The sequence below is a fragment of the Furipterus horrens genome, unplaced genomic scaffold (genome assembly GCF_987537825.1).
Source record: "Furipterus horrens unplaced genomic scaffold, mFurHor1.1.pri manual_scaffold_4, whole genome shotgun sequence".
Lineage (NCBI taxonomy): Eukaryota > Metazoa > Chordata > Mammalia > Chiroptera > Furipteridae > Furipterus > Furipterus horrens.
This window is the reverse complement of record NW_028327174.1, coordinates 168,949,188-168,961,607: the sequence shown is the minus strand read 5'-3', so window position 1 is coordinate 168,961,607 and position 12,420 is coordinate 168,949,188.

The window sequence follows — 12,420 nt, the reverse complement described above, 5'->3', positions numbered from 1 at the left end:
TTTTCCTGACTCCTTTGAAGCTAAGGTGAGGCCATGTGGCCAAGACTTTTCCAATCAAACACACATCCACATGAGATTTTGACCTAGACTTGTGCAGAATCTGATTTGTTTGAGGAGGGCATTAAAGGTGTTTTTAAGGCAGCAGGGGCCAATGATTGGGTTCTGCTTTCCAGCATCAATAGGTCACCCTACCATATCTTGGCCAGTGGGATCATTCCTGAAGCCATGCGCCACAAGTTTTATGCAAGCCAAGATAATAACTATTTACAAGAGAGCAACTTTCTATGATTTCACTCTGTCCCCAAATAGGTATCCTACCCCAGATAATTATGTGCATGGATTAGCAGAGTTTGCTTCTCTTAAATCCACTTTTTATGCTGTAACAAATATGTTTATTATACTATATTAATATCACTGGTTAAATTACAAGTCAAAGAACTGGTCCCTTGGGCTAACACGTACCACTTAATTTTATTTAACTAGTCTAATTTATTTCTACTTAATTCAGCAACCTTATTTCTAGACTCTCATGAGCCAACTCCTCCTATTTAACTTTATCTAATTAGTCTAATTTAGCACTATTTAATTAATCTACCTTATTTCTCGGTTATTGGCAGATATCTCACTGGTACCTTCATATATCACCTATGTTGGCATAAGTTTTTGAAATCTTTTTTTTTCAATATTTCTAATGAAAAACTGGAATCATTGCCATACGAACTAAGGACCCCACTCAAAGCAATCAAATTTACCCATACTCATTTTCTACCAAATTTTATAACAAGTTGTAATATTATATGAAATTTATCTATTGGAACAATTTAAAGGCTTCTATTTTGTTTCAAAATAACAGAGCAAACCATTGGGTTAAAATTACTGATCCACTTCCAAAATTGCTGTGACGTATACCTAAACATTAACTGATGAGAGGTTCTGCTGAGAAAAAGAGCTCCCAACAGGTCAATCAACCCTTAACACTCTTAGGTGATTTTCAGGAAGCCCTGGCAAAGGGAGAGAGATGAACAAGGTGCTCCTTGAATCCCACAGATTCCAAAATTCTTGAATTCTATAAAATCAGACTCTTACAAGATCTCTAGAAGCTTGAATGTTTTAAAATTATTTTATTATCTTATGAAAGTTATTGCCAGGCAGTGTAACTATTGGGAGTGTAGAATACTGATTTTCTAATACAGCTTTCTGCCAACACTGTTTTGTTTGTTGTTTGTCTTTTTTCTATTTTAACTTTACTTGGTGAACTAAAGTTTACCTAGAAAAATGCTTTTGAGAAATTCACTATATTCAGAAGATTTGTCAGCTGTCAAAAGTTTTCCCTGGGCCTTCAAACATCCTGCTCTCTTTTTGACAAGAAAATGTTCACTAAGCCATTTAAATCATATGCTAAGAAGAAACCAGAAGTTTTAAAGGGAATATTCTATAGTAGGTCAGGCTGGAACTTTCTTTAAAAAGAGAAAAATAATATATATAGGCTGAAAAAGAGTTACTTTTATAGTCACTCCTAAGAAGAAACATTTGAATAAAAATTAAGTGTTCATTTAATCTTGACATAGCAAAATGTTTTAAAAATTAGTTTCTGGCCATTATTTTTTCTTCTAGATTTAGAGACAGGTTGACTTCAAACTTCAAACTCTTAAAATTGTAAGCTAGCAGTCCCAGAACCATAAAGAAGACTGTAGTGACTGTCAGTTGGTACCATTGTAGAAGCATGTTGTAGCCAAAATGTCCCCATGGCCATTATCCGGTCCAGTGTTATCCAAACTTCAGTTCTTAATTTACTACTTTGGAACTTTTGTCATATTGTGTATTGTCTGCATTAGTAATTAATTTTTCTTTTATATTATCTTTTATTCTAAAACACACTTTTTATACTTCTGTAAACTTGACTTTGTCTTAGCATCAATGTCTATGAAGTCGAGAATTTGATAAAGACTAAATAAGCTCATCAATTTAATTTCCTCCTTTTAAAAAAAATTTTCTCTTCTTGGAAAACTACCCTTAACCTCCCTGCATTAGATTGGCTCCAAGTGACTAGATTCTGGCCAATGCAACCTGGCAGAAGTGATATAAGACTCATTCTTAATACATCCTGCATGGTTTTTGTTTTTAAATTTTTTAAATATTTTATGTAGTCATCTTTAGAGAGAGGGGGAGGGGGAGAGAAAGAGAAGGAGAGAGAAACATCAACATGTGGTTGCCTCTCACATGCCCCCAACCGGGTCCTGGCCCACAACCCAGGCATGTGCCCTGACTGGGAATCAAACCAGTGACCCTTTGGTTCACAGGCTGTCACTCAATCCACTGAGCCACACTGGCCAGGGCAGCATGTTTTTGCTTGCTCTCATTCTGTCATCTGTGTGAATGTCATCTGTCATCCTGTTAACTATGTGACTAAAAACAATGGGCTCTGAAATGGTAGTGCTCAATTCCCTGGTTCTTCAGGGAGTATTGGCCTGAAGAGTGTTCAGCTCTGCATCAGACTTTACATAAACAACAAAAGGTCATTTATTGTGTTAAGCTGTTGAGATTTTTGTGGCTATGTTTGGGGTCCCGAAAATCACCTTCAGATTCAGCAATTTGGTTCAAAGGACTCATAAGACTCAGAAATTATTATACTACTCACAATTATAGTTTATTACAGTGAATAGATAAAGATCAATATCAACCAAGGTAGAGGCACACAGGAGACGGTCCAGGAGAGGCCAGACACAGCATTCATTTGTTCTCTCCCTGTTGAGTCCTCTGGACAGTGCTTACTTCTCCCAGCAATGATTTGTAACATGGGTCAAGTATTGCCAACCAAGGAAATTCACCTAAATCTTGGTATCCAGGGTTTTTACTGGGGGTCAATCACATAGGCGTGGCTGATCACTCATGTGGCTGACCTTAGTTCCATCCCCTCCAGAGGTCAGTCTGATACTCTATGGACCAAGATCCCCACCATAAATCACACTGATAACATAAAGTACCTGACATGGCCTAAGGCCTCAGGTAAGCAAAGCCACTTTTAATAGCAGATGTTCCGAGGGTTTAGAGGATATCTCCCAGGAACAGGACAAAGGCTAAACCTTTCTGTTGGCTGGTTAGGGTTTAGACCACCCAGACCTGCTGAGTTAACCCTTTATTGCATAGTAATCTGTTCGTTACACAGCATGGTCAAACCTACCCTGACTAATATAATGTGTAAATTATAGGTTTGTGTAATACACATGAAAATACCCAAATGAAAAAATAAATGTTTATTTATGTACTTTCTAAAATTATCTTGTGTACAACCAGTAGTACACATACCATGCTTTGGAAAACATTGATCTGCCCCAGCCAGTCATTTAAAATCTGTAAAAGGTAGCAAAGGAGACCATCAACAAAAGAAAAAGAAAACCCATAGAATGGGAGAATTTATTTGCCAATACATCTGATAAGGGGTTAATATCCAAAATTTATAAAGCACTTAAAAAACTCAACACAAAAAAAACAAATAATCCAATTAAAAATGGACAAAGGACCTGAATAGACACTTCTCCAAAGAGGACATACAGATGACCAACAGACATATAAAAGTATGCTCAATGTCACTAATCATCAGAGAAATGCAAATTAAAACCACAATGAGATATTATCTCACACCAGTCAGAATGACTGTCATCAATAAATCAACAAACAAGTGCTCGCAAAAATGTGAAGAAAGGGGGACCTTCATGCGCTGTTGGTAGGAATACAAATCAGTGCAGCCACTGTGGAAAGCAGTATGGAAACACTTCAAAAAATTTAAAATGGATTTTCCCTTTGACCCATCAATCCCATTTCTGGGAATGTATCCAAAGAAACCCAAAACACTAATTTGAAAGAACATAAGCACCTCTATGTTCATTGCAGCGTTATTTACAATGGTCAAAATATGAAAGCAGCCCAAGTGACCATCAGTAGATGAGTGAATAAAACAACCACAGGACATTTACACAATGGAATACTGCTTGGCAGTAAAAAAGAAAACTTTACCCTTTGTGACAGCGTAGATGGACCTGGAGAACATTATGCTAAGTGAAGTAAGCCAGCCAGAGAAAGACAATATCACATAATTTCACTTATATGTAGAATCTAATGAACAAACTGAACTAACAAGCAAAATAGAGACAGCCTCATAGAGAACAGGATGACAGCTATTGGCAGGGGGAGGAGGTGAGGGGGTAGAGGGATCAAGCAAAAAGGAAAAAGGACTCATGGGCATGAACAACAGCATGGTGATTGCAGGGGAGTGGTACAAGGAGGTTAAATGGTAGTGGAAAAAATACAATTAAAAAATGTTTAATAAGTTAAAAAATAAAATAAAACCTGTGAAAGGCAATGAGCCCCATTCCACTGCTGGACTCTCTCCATTGGCTTGGAAGAGTGCGGCGCTGGAGGGAGCAAGGTCTGAGGTGACAACCGCATAGGTGAGTTCTTCAGCAGCTTCTCTAGGCAGCATGTCCAAGGAGTATGACAGGACAGTCCCGAGAGCTTTCAACTTGGCTCCCACCAACCCCTGGTCTCTGTCTGGATTATTTAGATAAACTTGGTATACACTATCACAAAAAAAGATTTATTACAAAGTTCATGATGGTTAATTTTATGTCTCATCTGGGTCACAGAGTGCCCAGACAATTGGTCAAACATTATTTCCAAGTATGCCTGGGAGGGTGTTTATGGATGAAATTAACATTTGAATAGGTATGCTGTGTAAATCAGATTGCCCTCCCTCCCTAGTGTGGAGTATATCATCCAATCTCTTGAAGACTTGAATAGAATAGATCTTTCTCACTGTCTGACTGGCTGTCTTTGAGCTGAGACATCCATCTTTAGCCTTTGGACTCAAACTCCAAGTGTAATTTACACCATCGGCTCTCCTAGTCCTTAGACCTGCAGATTCAGACTAGAACTACACCATCAGTGCTCCTGAGTCTCCAGCTTGCTGACTGCAGACCTTGGAATTCTGTTTCCATAATCACATGAACCAAGTCTTTAATAAATATCTTTCAATACTCAATTTCTCTCTCTTTTTCTCTCTCTTCCCCCACGGCCCCCACCCACCCACCCACTGTTTCTGGAATCTGCTTCATTAAAATCTCTCTTATGTAGATAGATGTCCTCTTTCTGTCCCCTCACAGCATGCCAGGGTGAGGGGAATGCAAGAGCAGGGGCCTGAGGCCATGACTCTGGCTTAACCTGATGTGACCTGACAAAGCAGAGTCCTTAACCACCTGATCAACTCAGTTGCTGTGTCTTATAATTAAAATCAAGAGAGAAAAATGAGATTGGTCCCACTTGGCCTTACTGGCTCTGCTATAGGGTGGCAGGAAGGTGGTCAAGTGACACCAACAAAAGAAATCGAGCTACAGGAAGGGGGACAGGGGTTGAGAGGAAGAGGAAGAGATAGGGGTAAGTGTATATAGCACAATAGAGAACCATGAAATGATAGGACAAGGCTGCAAACCTATCCTCCAAGTAAACTACAAATGTTCCTGGATAAGAATCTGGCCCTCCACCTGAAAATTTAATTTTATTTGAGCTAACCTTTTCTTCAAAGAGTCAATCCAATTACTTAAAACAAACATCAGTGGCTCTCTGCCACACCCATCAGTTCTCAGAGGAAATAACTGAAAAGGGGGTGAGGAATGGGTGTGAAAGGAGAAGCAGAGTCTCAGTTTCATGTCAGGTCCAATGATTGTTCCACGTGCATTGCAGTTTACAATTACAGTTCAATGGGCCCTGGATGCAGTTAGTATATGAAGACAGGGAGATTCTTGGTCTTTCTACTTTTCTTTATTCAGGATGCCTGTGAAGGACTACTAGGGTTCTGTTACCAATTTGTCCTTAAAGCCATTTTAATTTTTTAAGTGCCAAATGTATATAAACTTGGCCAATGAGGAACAGGCATTTGTCTTTGTTTTTTGTTTGTTTTATAATTTTTACTTATTTACTTTTACAGAGAGGGAAAGGGAGGGAGAGAGGGAGGGAGAGAAACATCAATGTGTGGTTGCCTCTCACGCACCCCCAACTGGGACCTGGCCCACAACCCAGGCATGTGCCCTGACTGGGAATCAAACCAGGGACCCTTTGGTTCGCAGGCCGGCACTCAGCCCACTGAGCCACACCAGCCAGAGGAGTCTTTGTTTTTTAACTTTAGCTTGCTACATTTCAGAGTTTCCTAAGAAAGAGGATAAATGTATACACTTTCTCCTGGGAGCCAATGTGATACAGGTCTATAAGTTCTTATCCAAAATTATGAAAGTCAAAAGCTCTGGGAATCAAAAATTTCATAAGATAGACTTCCAGTCAAGATGGAGGCCTAGACAGACATGCTTCATCCCCCTCCACAACTATGAAGGAATACAACTACCTCAAAACGACGGACAACCAGAAGTTCCAGAAAACCAAAATGCATGGAAGTCCAACAAACAAAGATATAAAGAAATACTCATCCAGATAGTAGGAGGAGCTGAGCTGGGGCAAGAGGATGCAATGCGGTGCGGTGGTGCCAGCAGTGGCAGCAGTGGCAGGACGGCGGAAAGAGCAGTCACATATTTTAAAAAGTCAGGAGGGACACCTGGGGAGTGCACCCAGCACCAGAGCAGACTGTGCAGCTCGCAGTCTCAACTCCAGGGAAAATAAAGCCTCATTGCTTCTGACCATGCAGACCAGTTGGTGCTGGGGTGGAGGAAGAAACTGCCGATCTCTCAGCAGAGTCTGCTTGTTTAAAGGGCCCCCACAATCCTAGAACATCCACAGACTCACCCACTCTAGGAACGATGGCCACGGCAACAGCTAGAGAGGCACCAGTCCCATATGAAAGTAGGAGAAGTGCCTGGAAAAGGGGTGAGTGCTGAGCAAGTGGCATTGTTCCCTCTCAGACTCCTCTCCCACACACAGCACCACAACGTGGTGAAAGAGGTGGCCCTGTACTGATGAATACCTAAGGCTCTACCCCTTACAAATGTAACAGGAGTGACAACTCTACCTAAGACACAGAGACAAACAAACAGGAGCCTGTCAAGATGAGGGGACAAAGAAGTGTGGCCCAAAAGGGGGGATGGATCAAGGGTCCAGTGGGAGAACTAAGCAACAAGGAGATAGTCAACCTAACAAATGAGGAGATAGCAAACCTAACAGATGTAGAGTTCAAAACACTTGTGATAAAGATGTTCAAAAGCTTGACAGATATGCCTAAGTTCGGCAAATACATAAGGGAAGAAGTGAAGGCTATGCTAAATGAAATAAAGAAAAATCCACACAAAACTAATGGTGAACGGAAGAAAGCCAGGGTTCAAATCAATGATTTGAAACATAAGGAAGAAAAAACAGTCAACCAGTACAGAACGAGGAAACAAGAATTGAAAAAAATGAGGAGAGGCTTAAGAACCTCTGGGACAACTTTAAACATGCCAACATTCAAACAATAGGGGTGTCAGAAGAAGAGGGAGAGCAAGAGATTGAAAAGTTATGTGAGAAAATAATTAAGGAAAATTCCCCAAATTTAGCAAAGGAAATAGACATACAAGACCAGGAAGCACAGAGCGTCCCAAACAAGCTAGACCCAAAGAGGACCACATCAAGGCACATCATAATTAAAATGCCAAAGGTGAAAGATAAAGAGAGAATCTTAAAAGTAGCAAGAGAAAAGCAGAGAATTGCCTATGGAGGAGTGTCTATAAAACTATCAGTTGATTTCTCAAAAGGAACTTTGCAGGCAAGAAGGGACTGGCAAGAAGTATTCAATGTGATGAAAAGCAAGGACTTACAACCAAGATTACTCTATCCAGCAAAGGTATCATTTAGAATGGACGGGCAGATAAAGTGCTTCCCAGACAAGGTAAAGCTAAAAGAGCTCATCATCACCAAGCTATTATTTTATGAAATGTCAAAGGGACTTACTTAAGAAAAAGAAGATCAAAATTATGAACATTAAAATGACAGCAAACTCACAACTATCAACAATTGAATCTAAAAAATGAAAACAAAATCCAACTCAGCAAACCAGAATAGAGACAGAATCATAGTATGGGGATAATTTGGATAGTTATCAGCTGGGAGGAGGAGGAAGGCTGAGAAATGGGGAAATGGTGCAGGGACTAAGAAGCATAGTTGGTTGTTACAAAATAGACAAGAGGGAGTTAAGAATAATATAGGAAAGGGTGAAGCCAAAGAATTTATATGCATGACCCATGGACATGAACTAAATGGGGGGGTGGGGGGGTGATTGCTGGAGGGAACGAGTGTAAGGGAAGGCGGGTACTTGGCAGAGGGGAGAAAAGGGGGAAAAAGTTGAAACTACTGTAACAACATAATCAATAAAATATACTTAAAAAATTTTCATAAGATAGGTGCAAAAATTTTATAAGATAGGTGAAAAACAAAAAATGAGGCTATTTCTACTTTTTATTTATCCTATTTAGTTTCAATGTTGATTATGTGTCACTGCTAAAATGTTAATGGGTTGATTACAGGGTGTTGGCCCAGACCCCACTGGGAGTATTAAGTAATATGTGGAATATGCATTATATCTCTGTTCTGTACCCTACTGAATTTCAAAATATATCTGGCTCCAAATCTTTGGATATGGAATTAGGGACTTGTTTAATAGAAAAAAAAAACAAGACTTTTGGTTCAAACAAACAGATCTGAATTTGAATCCCCTCTCTAGTTGTGTAGCAAAACAGCTGAACAACTCTGAACATCAGTCTCCTCCCCTGTAGAGTGCAGGTAACAGTTGTAATTACCTCATGGGGGGCACCTGGGATTAAATGAGATAAGTCACAAAAGGAGTTTGACACCCTTCCTGGTTCTGGTCCATGTACAACAAAGGGTCCTTTTCTTTCCCTCCCTTTTCACAGAACCAAGGCCCCATATTATGAAAACCAACACAGAGAAAACAGAGAAAAGAAAAAACTCGTTTTCATTAAAAGGAGGCCATGAAAGCAGAGACCAACAGGGTAATTTATAAGAAAATTCATCTTGCTCTCAATGAGTAGGTTCTCAAATGTGGCTGCAAATGAAGACCAATAATAAGAAAGACCTACTCTCATGTGGATATCTTTATGCTTCTCTTGGATTGATTTTTTATGGCCTATTAACCAATTCTAGCAATTGGTACAATTATGTGGATGGGTAGGTAATTTCCTTTTTCCATTGGTCCTGTCAGCCTGGTAAGTGATTGGTAGTAAACAATGCCCGTATTAATGACCACTTCTATTTCCAGAATCCCACACTTTGCTTTATTATTTGCTTCCCTTTTGAGAGAGATTCTTTACTTAAAGGCATCACCACATTCCCAGTCAACTGTAAAAGTCATAAAGCATCGAGATTTTTTTCTTAATGTAAAATCTATGCACATGGAAAGCTCAGAGCATGTATATGGGTTTAATGAATTTTGCTTAAACCTTAGAAGAAAGTCAGAAAGCAGTTGTATACAGAATTTTAACTTCTATTTTAACAACATTCTAATAACTTGAAATTATAAAAAAGGAGTCTTATGCTTTAGTCTTCCCAAACACAAAATATGTTTCTACTAGTAGTGCAAAAACTATATGTGGCATCCTCTCCAATCTCCAGAAAGAATGCCTTCTATCAGCACAGAATTGGGAATTGGCAGCCTATATGCCATATTTTCCAAACATTTCTCATCTGTTTACTCATTCATCCATCCATCCATCCATCCATCCACTGAAAGCCTTTTCTCTGTCAGGCAGTGAACTAATTTGGAAGTGCAAAGGAGAATAAGACACAGTCCGCAGTGGGAGATACAGATGTGTTTATCATTTAAAATTTCATGATTAACTAAAAGAATATGTCTTGTTATTTAAAAAAAAAAAACTTTATTACCATCACTGGAGCTCAAACCCTGCCCCTAAAGAAGGGTGAGATATGGTCCCTGGAGGTCCTTTTGTTACTTCATGAGCTGAGATGGGTGTGGTCTATGGGCTTGGAAGGAGAAGGTGGGACACAATGAATTCTGCATAATAAAAAGATAAAAAATGTGAGGTTTCCCAGAGAAACTGAAAAAAAATGGAGGCTGGCACCAGCAAAACTGAGCTATAAATGGAGAAAAGTTCTGAGAGCAGGATTAGCTAAGGGATATGTAGAAAAGGTGGGGAGGGGGTTCAAGGAAGGGGGTCACAGCCTCTAGAGTCAGAGGTCTCACAGAGAAAGTGGCCCCTGGTCAAAGATTTAAAGAGGTTCCAGTTATTATTGTTGCATAATAAGGCACTCTAAAACTTAGTGGCTTACAATTATTTTATTATTGCTCACAGTCTGTGTGCGTCAGGAATTCAGGAAGAACTTGGTAGGTAGCTTTGGCTCAGGACCAGATGGTAGATGAAGTTGCAAGAGCATAGGCTGAGGGGAAAGGGGCTGGGAGCAACCAGAAAATGACCGAGCAGATAACTCTCTCTCTCTCTCTCTCTCTCTCTCTCTCTCTCTCTCTCTCTCTCTCTCTCCCCCCCCCCCCCCTCCATGTAGTCTTAGGCCTTCTCCATCTGGCCTCACCACATGAATTAGTTTGAGGTTCCTCACAACATGGCAGCTCCAGGTCAGTTGGACTATTTATAAGGTGGTTCCAGGACCCAAAACAAGCCTACTGCTCCAGTGCACAAGATGTAAGCACCATTGCTTTTCATTAATTAACCTTGAAATCATGCTGAATCACTTTCACAGCATTCTGCTAGATATAGGGAGTCATAAGCTTGTCCAGATTCAAGGGAAGGGAAATTAGACCTCACTGCATGATGGGGAAGTAGAAAGTTGCTGAAGAGAAAGTGGGAGAAGAGCTATTATTGTGGCCACCTTTGGAAAATACAATCTATCACAGAGTGATAGAGACCAAGGATTGAGCGATCTGGCCCTACCTAAATACCTGAGTGGGAACTGCTCCTGCCATCAGTCAAAAAGCCCTCACCTAGTCCCACTGAATGAGAAATCAGAGAACTAATCAGCCAGTCTTCTCAGTATGCACCTGGTGCCACTTCAAAAGGCTGCCTCACTTCCCACCACTTCTGAGTCTTCCCTACCCACCTGTATAGTTCAAGTTCTGCTCACCTTCCCACGCTGCCTGAGGCTGACACTGACGGCCCTTTGCTTACTGCCCTAGTGTCCCAGGACTGCCACACAAAAAGCACAAACTGAGTGACTTAAGCACCAGAAATTTATTCTCTCATCGCTCTAAAGGCCGTAAGGTGGAGGCAGGGCAACTGTCCTGCCGAAGCTTCTAGGAAAGAATCCATCCATGCTTCTTCCTAGCATATAGTGGTTGCTGGAAATCCCTGACATTCTGGGCTCTGTCATCACATGTTCCTCTTCCCTCTTTTCACAGGACCACCAGTCATTGAATTAGAGCACAGATTAATCCAGTAGGATCCTCAACCTGATGGCATCTGCAAAAACCGCATTTCCAAATAAGGTCACATTCATGGTACTAGGGATTAGGACTGGAACATAACTTTTGAGGTGACACCATGCAATCCACAACACTTGCCATTGTGATACTGATAGCCTGGCCAGGCCATGGAGTGTTGCATGAGGGAAGTGCTGCAGGAAGAGATTGAGAACCACCCAAGGCATAGGCAAGACTGCATTGCCTGGGTAACCAAGCTAGTGCCTTGTGAATGCTCCACCTCAGCTGATGCATCCTGCTCCTGGCATTAGATGCCCCTCCCCCAGGCAAGATGGCTGCAGGAAGAAGCATTGCACTGAGCATGCAAGGCTATGAGACAATCGAATGGGGTGGAGGAAAATATTCCTATCTTCTTCTTGTACTTCATTGAGGGTGGAACCAAGAGGACACAGGCACATGCTCCATAGACATCAGAATGGTGGCAGGAGGAGGTGTGGTATCAAAAGAAAACTGTCAGTCTAGTCTGGGGTAAAAAGGGATTGGTTGGAGACCCGACCCTCCTGGAGCATGAGAAAGTTTGGGCTAGGATTTGGTCTGGCCCACGCATAAAATAAATATAAATCCAGGGGAAGGAAGGGATGCCCTCTTGCCCACCTCACAAATGTACTGGCCAGTACATTTGCAGGACCTTCTGACCCTAGAAGCCACATGGCCAATGGCGGCACTGGCAACACACGCAGCCTCCAGGAGGAAGCCCAGAGCCAGATAGCCACCGGCTTGGCCACCTTGAGCTCCAGAGTACTGAACTCTAAAGATGGAGCAGGAATTGTGGGCGCTGCCTTTGGTTTTGTTCTTGCTGGGGACAGCTGTGTTTTGCCTTTGTTTTGTGGAAGAAATGAGCCTGATGAGCCTGGAGACAGAGAGTCCCTCGTCCTCCCAGACCACTGAGCATTTGAATAAAGACCTCTTTTCTTTCTCACCAAACTCTGCTTCCAGAATTTGCCTGTTGATGATGGCAGCCAAACCCCACTTTGGTTTGGTAA